Source organism: Pogoniulus pusillus, chromosome 18 (assembly GCF_015220805.1).
Source record: "Pogoniulus pusillus isolate bPogPus1 chromosome 18, bPogPus1.pri, whole genome shotgun sequence".
NCBI classification, from domain to species: domain Eukaryota; kingdom Metazoa; phylum Chordata; class Aves; order Piciformes; family Lybiidae; genus Pogoniulus; species Pogoniulus pusillus.
Window position 1 is genome coordinate 8,465,616 of NC_087281.1, and position 13,568 is coordinate 8,479,183.

Consider the following 13,568-nt stretch of genomic DNA (forward strand, 5'->3'; position numbering starts at 1 on the left):
CAGCCATTACCATGCTGCTGGATTCTAACCAGGAGAGACACTGTCAAGTTGAGAAGAAGAAGCAGCAGTTTCATCAAATGTGAGAAATCACAACCTGGTGTGCTGCAGAAACACCAGGGGTTTCCTCTACTAATGCTTCTGTTTCTTTGCCTAGCTAGTGTACAAGCAAGAAAACAGCTTCACAAAAAGAATCATAGAATCATAGAATCATAGAATCAACCAGGTTGGAAGAGACCTCCAAGATCATCCAGTCCAACCTAGCACCCAGCCCTAGCCACTCAACTAGACCATGGCATTAAGTGCCTCATCCAGGCTTGTCTTGAAGACCTCCAGGGACGGTGCCTCCACCACCTCCCTGGGCAGCCCATTCCAATGCCAATCACTCTCTCTGTGAAGAACTTCTTCCCAATATCCAGCCTATACCTACCCTGGCACAACTTGAAACTGTGTCCCCTTGTTCTATTGCTGGTTGCCTGGGAGAAGAGGACACCCCCCACCTGGCTACAATGCTCCTTCAGGTAGTTGTAGACAGTAATAAGATCACCCCTGAGCCTCCTCTTCTCCAGGCTAAACAGGCCCAGCTCCCTCAACCTCTCCTCATAGGGTTTGTGTTCCAGGCCCCTCACCAGCTTTGTTGCCTTTCTCTGGACATGTTCCAGCACCGCAACATCCTTCTTGAATTGAGGGGCCCAGAACTGGACACAGTACTCAAGGTGTGGCCTGACCAGTGCTGAGTACAGGGGAAGAATAACCTCCCTTGTCCTACTGGCCACACTGTTCCTGATGCAGGCCAGGATGCCATTGGCTCTCTTGGCCACTTGGGCACACTGCTGGCTCAAAGGGATCAGTCTGAACCCAAATGAACAAACAAACAAACAAACAACCTTGCTCATCATCTCTCCTTTGCTGTAGCTGAAATATTTGACATTTGACATCGGCATCACTTTTTGGTTTGTTTTCTTTCACATGTTGTTGCATACCATTAATTACAAACACCACCCAGATTCCATGCAATGTGTGTCATTCCTAGCCCCAGGTGTTCTGTAGGTGCTAATTGTTAGAAGAAATCCTAGTGAAACATGGCAAGGAAAAAAGGAGAAGTTGGGATTCATCCTCGTATGTCATGACTTGCTATAAAAAACCACAGGCTCAGATCTAGTTAGTGACTTCAGCTGCAAATATTTGTGGTTAACCTACAACAGCAATATTTCTGACACTCTTTAGGTTAGTTGTTAACAAGTCCTTCTCCCTGAACTGTTTTGGTTTTGTTTGTGGGGTTTGCTTTGGTTGGTTTGTTTCCCTCTTATCTCTGAGGGGAAAAGCTATACTGAACTTTGATGAGGACCTCATAGCATCACCTTTGCAGGCTACCAAGGCTCCCACAGTTGGGACTAAACAGCAGAATCCTTTCCCTTTGCCTGAGCATAATTCAGTGCTAACAGAAGCCAAGGATTAACTGTCCATTTCAGAAGCTTCCTTCCTGTCATTAGCCTTCAGACTGTATTGAGAACTCATCTGTTTAAGCCTGACAAAGATGCAAATCTTGTCCTGCGGCTCCATACTGGCAAGGTAGGGAATTGTTCTTCCAGTCTGCCTGATTGTGCAGAATTACTGTAGACTCTGTATTTCGCTCACACTTGTCAATGCAGCTGTCTCATGCTTTCCTGTGGACGGGTTTCTTGCTAACAGAAGGACATGAGTTGACAAACAAATGAGGAACCCCGTGCTGCAGAGTGTCCTTGAGGCAAAAAAACAGCCCCCCATATGCAACTGATGGAGGCAGGGTCTGACAGCTGCAGGGGACTGACCCTACAGGTTGTATATATAATTTAACCTATCTGTACCTCACACATAATCTTAAACCAATCTGTACTTTCCACATGTACCAATCTTAAACTAAGCTATGCACACCTCTTCCAAGTTAGCATATAACTCGCTGTAACATGGAAATAAAGGGAGAACGATCATCTAACCACATTGGTGTCTATCATTGTTGCTCTCGTGGTGCAGCACCAGCACTGTCCAGCAAAAGGAGAAAACTTGTAAGTATTTACAGCACTTGAGCTGCTAATCTCCAACAAAAGCAAAAATCACTCTCTCTTATCCAAGAATCCACCAAAAAAAAAAAAAATCACCAGAGTTAAATATAAATTTTCAAAGGAAAATGATCCTGTGGTAGTTAACCAAGGTAGCTAAAACACAAACTGCTGGAAAGGTGAACAACAAAAAAATTATTTGCTTTCATGATGAAAAAAAAATAGTGATCTATGAAGAAAATAGTGATCTATGAAAAAAAAATAGTGATCTATGAAAAAAATAGTGATCTATGAAAAAAATAGCGATCTATGAAAAAAAAAGTGATCTATGAAAAAATAGTGATCTATGAAGAAAATAGTGATCTATGAAAAAAATAGTCATCTATGAAAAAAAATAGTGATCTATGAAAAAAAAATAGTGATCTATGAAAAAAAATAGTGATCTATGAAAAAAATAGTGATCTATGAAGAAAATAGTGATCTATGAAAAAAACAGTAATCTATGAAAAAAAAAGTGATCTATGAAAAAAATAGTGATCTATGAAGAAAATAGTGATCTATGAAAAAAACAGTGATCTATGAAAAAAAAAGTGATCTATGAAAAAAATAGTGATCTATGAAGAAAATAGTGATCTATGAAGAAAAAAATAGTGATCTATGAAGAAAATAGTGATCTATCAAAAAAATAGTGATCTATGAAGAAAATAGTGATCTATGAAGAAAATGGTGATCTATGAAAAAAAAAAGTGATCTATGAAAAAAAATAGTGATCTATGAAAAAAAAATTAGTGATCTATGAAAAAAATAGTGATCTATGAAGAAAATAGTGATCTATGAAAAAAATAATGATCTATGAAGAAAATAGTGATCTATGAAAAAAAATAGTGATCTATGAAAAAAAAATTAGTGATCTATGAAAAAAATAGTGATCTATGAAGAAAATAGTGATCTATGAAAAAAATAGTGATCTATGAAGAAAATAGTGATCTATGAAAAAAAAATAGTGATCTATGAAAAAAAAATTAGTGATCTATGAAAAAAAATAGTGATCTATGAAAAAAATAGTGATCTATGAAAAAAATAGTGATCTATGAAGAAAATAGTGATCTATGAAGAAAATAGTGATCTATAAAAAAATAGTGATCTATGAAAAAAAATAGTGATCTATGGAAAAAAAATAGTGTTCTCCACAGTTGATTTGAGCATGAATCTTGGGTTGAGAGAAGGTCATTCTTGTACAGGGTGGTTTTGATAGAATAGGAACCCAACAGCAAGCCCACTTGATAACACACACTTTCTAAAGCAGAGAAGAACTGCAAAGTGTGGAGGAATCGTTGTTTCTTTCAAGAAGTTCCATCTTAAATTATAGAGGGCATGTGGGCAATATTAATGTATTTGATTTTATAGCACAGAAGAGTATCGATTGTTGAGTCTTCCTGGGAAATGTAGCTGTAAATGCCTTCTGTCAGTAGAGGAAAGGGCAGGGACAGATGCTTTCAAGCTCCCAGTTGTCACTCTCCTGAGGCTAGTAAGGGAGTGCTAAGAATTAATCCAGATATGGGTCAAGAATGACACCCAGTGGACAGACCATGTGGTAGTCTGGAGGACTCTGTCAAGGACTGACCCATTCATTTTTCCTGATTTAATGGTCTTCCAAGGAATGAGCCACATTAAGGTATCAGTGCCCTACTCTGTAAGATTGTAGCACCTTTCCTCCTCTGCCCCTTCAAAATTTCAGTGCCCAGTTAGATATTCATGAGGTTTTTCTCTTCTTTCTCCCCCTCTCTGTTGATTTTTATACATACAGTATGGAGAGCTTCCCACGAAAACTCACAACTATGGGGGAGCAGGATTAACTTATTAAGTTATTAAGTTATTAAGTGATCTATTCAAAGAGGATTTTCTAAGCATAATAGAACAGGTTAAATGTTAATGTTGCTTTGGTAGAATGCTCAAAGGGATTTCCTTTGTAATGACACACACAAATCAGTCATGTATTGAATCTGCTATGATTCAAATCTGGTTTTCTCTTCTAAAAAGGGTTCATCAGCACCTCATAAAACAGTGGGGCACCATGTTCACACCTCTACCATGCTCCAGTATCCAACAGAAAGAAAGCTGTCAAATAGTCTCACTTGACACTGGGGAGAGGTCAAAGCACTGGAATTAGAAGCAAGTGCACAGCAACAGGGTAAAGAATGAAAAGAAAGGATGCGAGAAAGTCAGGAGGAGTGTGAGTCCAGATAAGTAGGAGAAAGAGTCATTATATGAGCAAAGCAGGAAAGGAAGCAAGGATTTCTGGAGGCAGCTTTGTACAGCAAATCATTCTAAATTGACTGAACTGCTTTTAGCAGCGTGAGCCAGGACTCCAGAACATCCCGGCCTCGACCCTCACATCACCAACTTCATTATTCCTCCTTTTAAACAGTCTTTCCTTTCACTCGTATCTTCTTTGCAAAAAGGAAGAGTGCAAACCAGAATTCTCAGCCTTTCTTCTTTAAAATATCACAATATGCTAAAAAAAGGTCTTCTCAAAGAGCAGCGCTCACTTATTTCCAGCTCTTGGGGGCTGGTACTATGCCCCTTTTGTTCACATTGCATTTTGGTCTGAATAAATATGCCATACCCCTTGTTATGGCAAGACATGTGAACTTCTTAGTGACAAGGAAGGCCTGAAAGCATTAAAGTGTATGCTTTCCTATGCACATGGAAAAGGATTTGAAGCAGCTGCAGCAGTAGAAAATATTTCTTCCTGTGTTACCATCACTCCTGCCTCAAGGTGTGACAGTAGCAGAGAGGATGAACCTCACTCCCAAATGATTTGTCTTTACCAATCAGACAGTCCCTTCTCTGAGCAAACAATGCTTTTCCATGCTGCTATTGATATGTTTGGATTGCATCTCCTCCATTATTGATATCAGCAACCTGCAAAGGAAATTAACTGTGGAATTTGCTTCTGAATTCGCTGTTAATCCCCTGTGAACTCACACCTCCTGATCTTGTTAACCGCAGCTTTGAGCATCTAAACCAAAATCCTGCCTAGCAGACCATTCCAGCTGGGTGGTTAATCCAGGAGATCTCTCAGGTCAAAGTCTCAGATTTAGCTGAGGCCCTTCTGCAGCACATTTGAAATACCCTGCCCAGGTAAAGAGCTTTGTAAACCTGCAAAAAAAAAAAAGGGTCAGAGGCAGAGTTTATAGCTTCATATTTTATCAGATTCTTCTCCAGATGCCTCTAAGCTAAGACCTATTGCACACAACAGCTCCAGACAGCAAGGCACAGCTGGACACATACTCACTGCAAGTGGTGGTGTCAGTAAATTGTCAACTCAGTCTCTGTGGAGGCAGTGCACTTCTACCACCTCATCTCAGGCTCCTCATGCCTTCTTCTCCTAGGGGACACTCTTATAGTGCCAGCATTGCACCCCAGCCTAACAGGTCATTGCACCAATATGGTTAGATCATTGTTCTCCCCTTTGCTGCAGCGATACAGCAACTGATATGCTAACTTGGAAGAGGCATGCACAGCTGGCTTAGTTAAGACCGGGACATGTGGAAGGCACAGATAGGCTTAAGGCTATGTGTGAGCTACAGATAGGTTAAGCTTATCTAAGCAACCTGTAGGGTCAGCCTCCTGCAGCCAGCAGACCCTGCCTCCTGCAGCTGCATGTGGGGGTTTGCTTCACCGTCTTAGTTCCTGCCTCCAGGATGGGCTCAAGGACACTGCAGCACAGGTTGCTCATGGTTATCAATTCACCTCCTCTGGTAGCAAGAAATCCATCCACACTATAGTGCCTATTTTTGATGTCTGGTGGCACAGTTGTTGTTTTTTCTGGTTGTGGTTTTCAGGTTCTTTTTTTGTTTGTTTGTCTCATTTTGTGTGGTTTTTTCTTTTTTTTTTTTATCTACTGTCAATTCTTTTCTATAACTTTCCACAGCAAGTTACTACATATGCCATATTTTCTAAATGGCTGCAGCTATAGAATCATAGAATCAACCAGGTTGGAAGAGACCTCCAAGATCATCCAGTCCAACCGAGCACCCAGCCCTAGCCACTCAACTAGACCATGGCACTAAGTGCCTCATCCAGGCTTTTAATGAACACTTCCAGGGACGGTGCCTCCACCACCTCCCTGGGCAGCCCATTCCAATGCCAATCACTCTCTCTGCCAACAACTTCCTCCTAACATCCAGCCTATACCTACCCTGGCACAACTTGAGACTGTGTCCCCTTGTTCTGTTGCTGGTTGCCTGGGAGAAGAGACCAACCCCCACCTGGCTACAACCTCCCTTCAGGTAGTTGTAGACAGCAATGAGGTCCCCCCTGAGCCTCCTCTTCTCCAGGCTGCACACCCCCAGCTCCCCCAGCCTCTCCTCATAGGGTTTGTGTTCCAGGCCCCTCACCAGCTTCGTTGCCCTTCTTTGGACATGTTCCAGCAGCTCAACATCTCTCTTGAATTGAGGGGCCCAGAACTGGACACAGGACTCAAGGTATGACCTGACCAGTGCTGAGTACAGGGGCAGAATAACCTCCCTTGTCCTACTGGCCACACTGTTCCTGATGCAGGCCAGGATGCCATTGGCTCTCTTGCCCACCTGGGCACACTGCTGGCTCATCTTCAGCCGACTGCCTATCAGTACCCCCAGGTCCCAAGAAGGTCTGGTAATGATAGGACAAAGAGGAATGGGTTTGAACTGGCAGAGGGGAGATTTAGACTAGATATTAGGAAGAAGTTCTTTACAGTGAGGGTGGTGAGACACAGCCCAGGGCTGCTCCCTCCCTGGAGAAGTTCAAGGCCATGTTGGATGAGGCTTTGAGCAACCTGTACTAGTGGGAGGTGTCCCTGCCTACAGTGGGGGGTTTGAACTAGATGATCTTTGAGGTCCTTTTCAACCTAAAGCATTCTATGATTCATTCTGTATTAATGATGTCAGTTGGTAGTGAGTGGTCGATAGTGTCCTGGACATGAGATGAAGCTGAGAAGACAACGTTGAGGTATATAAACACACCTCATTGTGCCCAGATGATTCATGCAATGCAAGAGGAGTCCTCAATGACATTCAAAGGAATCAGATTTACAATGGACAATAAAAAACAATCAGTAAAAGTCATCTGCTTGCTATGCAGCTCTCAGTTCCACAGTGTTATTTCTCTCAATGAAGCAAAAGCTTTGTAAATTTGAAGAAAGGATTTGGCAGGTATACACACAAGATTAGCAACTGATGACTGTTATCCAGGCAAACATTGCAAGAGAAAGTATCACTGTATTCTCATGCTTCAGGACAAAAGACTGTCTGTCTCTGGAGGTCAAGGAGAATTGCCTTTATACTGTTACATTTACATGGTGCTAGTGCAGTAGGTTTTTTAATGAAGAGGACAGGCCATGCATTTTTTTAATGTTTAATCTTGACAAAATATCCAAGCAACCTGTTACCTTCAAAACTAAAACTATTTCTGCTCTAGTGAGACCCCATCTTGAGTACTACATTCAGTTTTGGGCTCCCCAGTTTAAGAGGGACAGGGAGCTGCTGGAGAGGGTCCAGTGGAGGGCTGTGAGGGTGATGAGGGGACTGGAGCACTGCCTGATGAGGAGAGGCTGAGGGATCTGGGGCTTTTTAGTCTGCAGAAGAGAAGACTGAGAGGGGATTCAATAAATGCTTAGCAGTATCTGAGGGCTGGGGGTCAGGAGGGGGAGACAGGCTCTGCTCACTTGCTCCCTGGGGTGGGACAAGGAACAATGGATGAAAGCTGCAGCACAGGAGGTTCCATCTTAGCACAACAGGGAACTTCTTTACTGTAAGGGTCCCAGAGCACTGGCACAGGCTCCCCAGAGAGGTTGTGGAGTGTTCTTCTCTGGAGACTTTCAAGGCCTGTCTGGATGTGTTCCTCTGTGAGCTGGGCTAGATTGCATGGTCCTGCTCTGGCAGGGAGTTGGACTCGATGATCTCTTTGGGTCCCTTCCAACCCCTGACATCCTGTGAGTCTGTGATGCTGTGAAAATTACCTGTTCTTGGAGCATCTGCCATATTTGTGGGGAAATGCTTATATTTCATCTTTATTAGAGGGGGTTGTGACATTTCTGAACATTGACACAGAAATCAAAGATGTACTTCTTATTTTCTAGATTTTGCTCTGATTAATGAATACTCAGACAAAGCTTTGAAAACAGGATGACTACCCAGAGAGTTTTTCAGATAGGCTTTGTTATTCTGTATTTTTCAGGAGTGTGGTCCTCTGCCATTAAAATCTACATACCTCAAAATCTACTTCTCTATCTTCATGCATTGGAGGAAATGTAACAGTGCAAGAGCTCACCTAGGACATGTGTTTATGTGTGTTATTAAAAGCAGTGGCCTTTAGCCTTAGTGTCCAGTTCTGTTATTATTGCTTATAGACCATTATTTTATTCTAATAGAGTGTGTTTTCTCCAGAATTTCTAAGAAAATTGACAAAGGAAAAAAAAAAGGAGGAAAAAAGGCAAAAGAGATACTAACCAAAACCCAGATACATAAGCACCATATTAGGCAAAGCCACAGGCTTGCTTTTCCCTAATTTGGGCAAAGCACAGCCTTGCACTAGGCAGGCACAAGCTAAGTGTGTGTGCCTTACACCACAGGACCCTGGGCAGGCCAGAATCAGTGTTCCAGGTTCTTTTGTGTCCGTTTCCTGCGCTTGCCTCTCTGGTGGAGCAACAAGGCATGCCTAGGCAAGGCAGGACCTTTATAAGCCTATTTTGGGCCTTTAAGGGCTACCAGAACATGCAGAATATTTTTTTTTTTTTTTAATATCAGGGTTGGAAGAGACCTCACAGATCATCAAGTCCAACCCTTTACCACAGAGCTCAAGGCTAGACCATGGCACCAAGTGCCACGTCCAACCTTGCCTTGAACAGCTCCAGGGATGGCGTCTCCACCACCTCCCCGGGCAGCCCATTCCAGTGTCCAATGACTCTCTCAGGGAAGAACTTTCTCCTCACCTCCAACCTAAATCTCCCCTGGCGTAGCTTGAGGCTGTGTCCTCTCGTTCTGGTGCTGGCCACCTGAGAGAAGAGAGCAACCTCCTCCTGGCCACAACCACCCCTCAGGCAGTTGTAGACAGCAATAAGGTCTCCCCTGAGCCTCCTCTTCTCCAGGCTAACCAATCCCAGCTCCCTCAGCCTCTCCTCATAGGGCTGTGCTCAAGGCCTCTGCCCAGCCTCGTTGCCCTTCTCTGGAAATGCTCAAGCATCTCAATGTCCCTCCTAAACTGGGGGCCCCAGAAGTGAACACAATACTCAAGGTGTGGTCTAACCAGTGCAGAGTACAGGGGCAGAATGACCTCCCTGCTCCTGCTGACCACACCATTCCTGATGCAGGCCAGGATGCCACTGGCTCTCTTGGCCACCTGGGCACACTGCTGTCCCTCCCAAAAAAAAGTAATTTTTAAGGTACAATTATTATAATGTAACAGAACAAGGGGACACAGTCTCAAGTTGTGCCAGGGGAAGTCTAGGCTGGATGTTAGGAGGAAGTTGTTGCCAGAGAGAGTGATTGGCATTGGAATGGGCTGCCCAGGGAGGTGGTGGAGTCACTGTCCCTGGAGGTGTTCAAGCAAAGCCTGGATGAGGCACTTAGTGCCATGGTCTAGTTGATTGAATAGGGCTGGGTGCTAGGTTGGACTGGATGATCTTGGAGGTCTCTTCCAACCTGGTTGATTCTCTGATTCTCTGATTCAATCTTCAGTACAATATACCATTTACAATCTCATAGAGGTTTAGTGTGAAAAAAAAATAATATGTATATAACAAAAATCAATTAATCAAAACAGTGCAGTCAAAATTGTATGGCTGTACCTTAGTGAAACAAAATGTTTTGACACTACCAAAATAAAACAAGACAGCTGAAGTGATTTGTTTCACTCCTTTCCAATGAAAATGTCATCAAAATTGACATATTCTCCAGGAATGTGTTGATGCTGATGAAACTACATGTCACAATGAAACACAGCTCAATTTACAGTGTTTTTGTTGTCCTTAATTCTAGCAAAAGGGAAAAAACACATCTAAAGGGCTGGCTGCAGTGACACGAGAGATTTTGCAGCCATACATGCACAAGTTCCTGGAGGTATTAGCAAGTAAGTTACTTCTGGTCAGTTGCATCTTTAATTCTTGATCTAAAAATAACCCAAATATTCTTTCTGTGTTGTCCTTTTTGGAGAAGATGACTCTAAAAAGGTTTGTCATTCCCCATTTCTTCCACACTGAGAGCACAGGAATAGCTGTAAGCATTTTGTGACATCTCTCTCTTCTTTTCTTCTTTATTCAACGATTAGGGGTGATTTTTTTCCCTCCTGCACACCTACCCTTCATAGGTTTTCTCATTTCCATGGTACAAAAGCTTGGGTAAGCTCCCTTTTACCTTCTCCATGAGTATTCATAGGTCTAATTAAGTCAAATTCAGCTTGTCTGATTTGAGAAGTCTTATCAGAAATACTTAACCTGTGCAAATAATATGCACAGGCTGAAATATTCCCTTGGAATGCTAATTAACCAACACACAAGGCTGCACATATAATCAAATATCTAAATGTACCATAAGCCTTACAGGAGGGAGGAAAAAAGAAATACTTTAGAGAAAGCAGCAAACAAAAACCCTGTGCTGGCAGTTCAGAGCAGCCCAATAACCCCAAGCACATTTCCTGATTTATATTGTCACACTGCCTTCTATTTTCAGCTGGGGAGGGATGGAGCTCAGGCATTTCTCCACCTGGGCTGCAGAGCCTGAAAGATGGTGAAGATGGGATAAAAAAAGCTAGGAGGGTCATCCACTCTTTTTCATATATATTTTTTTAATTAATCTTGCAGAAAGTAAGTGATAATTAATTCTGTTTAGCTGGTTTTAGAATGATAGCATTCACATCCACATCTTCCCTTCAGGCTTTTCTCTTCTTTTTTTTAATGGTTATTTTTTTTCCCTCTAGAACTTCTTACCTGAGATAATGTCTGCCTCAGGCTGTAGCTCTATGTTTTTACAGACTAGTCCTCCTAATATTCAGAAAGGGGTTCAGCAAGACAAACTCAGATCTAAGTGGGAGGCTGACATGAACATGAAAATCACCAAGAGGATCTTAAGGACTTGTCCACCTGGATGGCCCACACGGTCCCTCTAACTCTGGCATTGTGATTAATCTTTCTGGACCTTTATATATGTGTTGCACATGTCAAATCTCAGCCCTTTGCCCATTGCTGCCTACAATTAAAACAAACCAACCAACCAACCAAACCAACCAAACCAACAAACCAACCAACCAATCAACCAAACCAACAAACCAACAAGCCAACCAACCAACCAAACCAACAAACCAACCAACCAAACCAACAAACGAACAAACCAACCAACCAACCAAACCAACCAAACCAATAAACCAACAAACCAACCAACCAACCAACCAACAAACCAACCAACCAACCAAACCAACCAAACCAACAAACCAACCAACCAATCAACCAAACCAACAAACCAACCAACCAACAAACCAACCAACCAAACCAACAAACCAACAAACCAATCAACCAAACCAACAAACCAACCAAACCAACAAACCAACCAACCAATCAACCAAACCAACAAACCAACCAACCAACAAACCAACCAACCAAACCAACAAACCAACAAACCAACCAACCAAAACAACAAACCAACCAACCAACCAACCAAATTAACAAACCAACAAACCAACCAACCAACCAAAACAACAAACCAACCAACCAACCAAACAAACAAACAAAAAGAAACCCAGCCCACAAAACCAAACAATAACAATAAACCACAGAAACTACCCCACCCTGCTGAGACCCCATCTTGAGTACTGCATTCAGTTTTGAGCTCCCCAGTTTAAGAGGGACAGGATGCTGCTGGAGAGGGTCCAGCAGAGGGCCACAAGGATAATGAGAGGACTGGAGCACTGCCTGATGAGGAGAGGCTGTGGGACCTGAGGCTTTTTTAGTCTGCAGAAGAGAAGACTGAGAGGGGATTCAATGAATGCTTAGCAGTATCTGAGGGCTGGCGGTCAGGAGGGGGGGACAGGCTCTGCTCACTTGCTCCCTGGGATAGGATAAGGAACAATGGATGAAAGCTGCAGCACAGGAGGTTTCCATCTTAGCACAAGAGGGAACTTCTTTACTGTTAGTGTCCCAGAGCACTGGCACAGGCTCCCCAGAGAGGCTGTGGAGTGTTCTTCTCTGGAGACTTTCAAGGCCTGTCTGGATGTGTTCCTCTGTGAGCTGGGCTAGATTGTGTGGTCCTGCTCTGGCAGAGAGTTGGACTCGATGATCTCTTTGGGTCCCTTCCAACCCCTGACACCCTGTGATGCTGTGAAAGAACTAAGAATTTTGGAGACAGGAATCTACTAAGTCAGGACTTGGGACAGGAATCCTTTTCTAGCATTTGGGTGTATTTCTGGCATTTCTGCATTTAGGTGAGATGAAAGTTGCTCTAGGAGAGACTCTCCCCTGTAGTTATATGGGAGCTTAGTGCAACAATGACATCAATAAACATCTTTGGTGTCAATGCCTGAAATCAGGTAAGATGATTTCCACATTAGGTTCACCAGCTGGACTATGCTTCACATACATCAGGATTAGGCCCCTGTGCCCCAGTTTTTCTTTGAGACTAGAATGAGAGAAACGTGCATGTGAAAGGGACAATGCCAAACAGACCATGCCCCAGTACACAGTCAGGATGCTGGTGGTACAATATAACAGCTCTTTTGAACTCCCATGGATTTCCATATTCTGATGCATGAAAACCTGGAGCACCAGGAACTACAAATTACTTCAATCAATGTGACAGAAATACCCAATCCCATCTTCCTACATATGTTTCTCATTACTGTCCAATTTCTTTCACTGTTAAGTAGGTCATTTCTTCCTCTTTCTCAACACTTCCTCTAATTTCAGTGGCTCTGTACTGTAAGAATTTAATTTAAGAATGTTTTTTCTGCTATCAACCCTAATTTTTCCCTTCCACAGTTTTCAGCTACTTCTTATCCCTGCATCTTCTGTTACAGTGAATTAGGTTTCCCTTTCCATCTTGAATATTGCTATTATTAATATATCAGGTTATGATCAAATTCTTTTCCCCTTCCAATCCTGTTATAATTTCCCTTGTCTAAATTTGTATTTTCTCCAGTATTTTTTTCAAACTCTTTCTTCTTTCTCCAGCCCAGCACAGAAAAACATAAGACAGTTTTTAAAGGGTAGACAAAAGGCCACTTTTACCCTCACAGTTTTGCATAAGATCCTATAAAATGTACAATCCAAACTGCGTAGCCCACCTAGACACCCCCATGTTCTGTTGTGTCCTCTTCATTCTCAGACAGACAGCATCCAGCTGCCTGTTTTGATCTTCTTCCATCAGCAGAATATTTTTGACTATTTATTTTAATCTCTCATTCTGTAGGCATCAGCATCCATTGCATCATCGGACAAATGGACATGCTAAGTTTTATACCTGTGTAAATTCAGTTTTCATGTTGTTCTGTTGAAAGCAATCT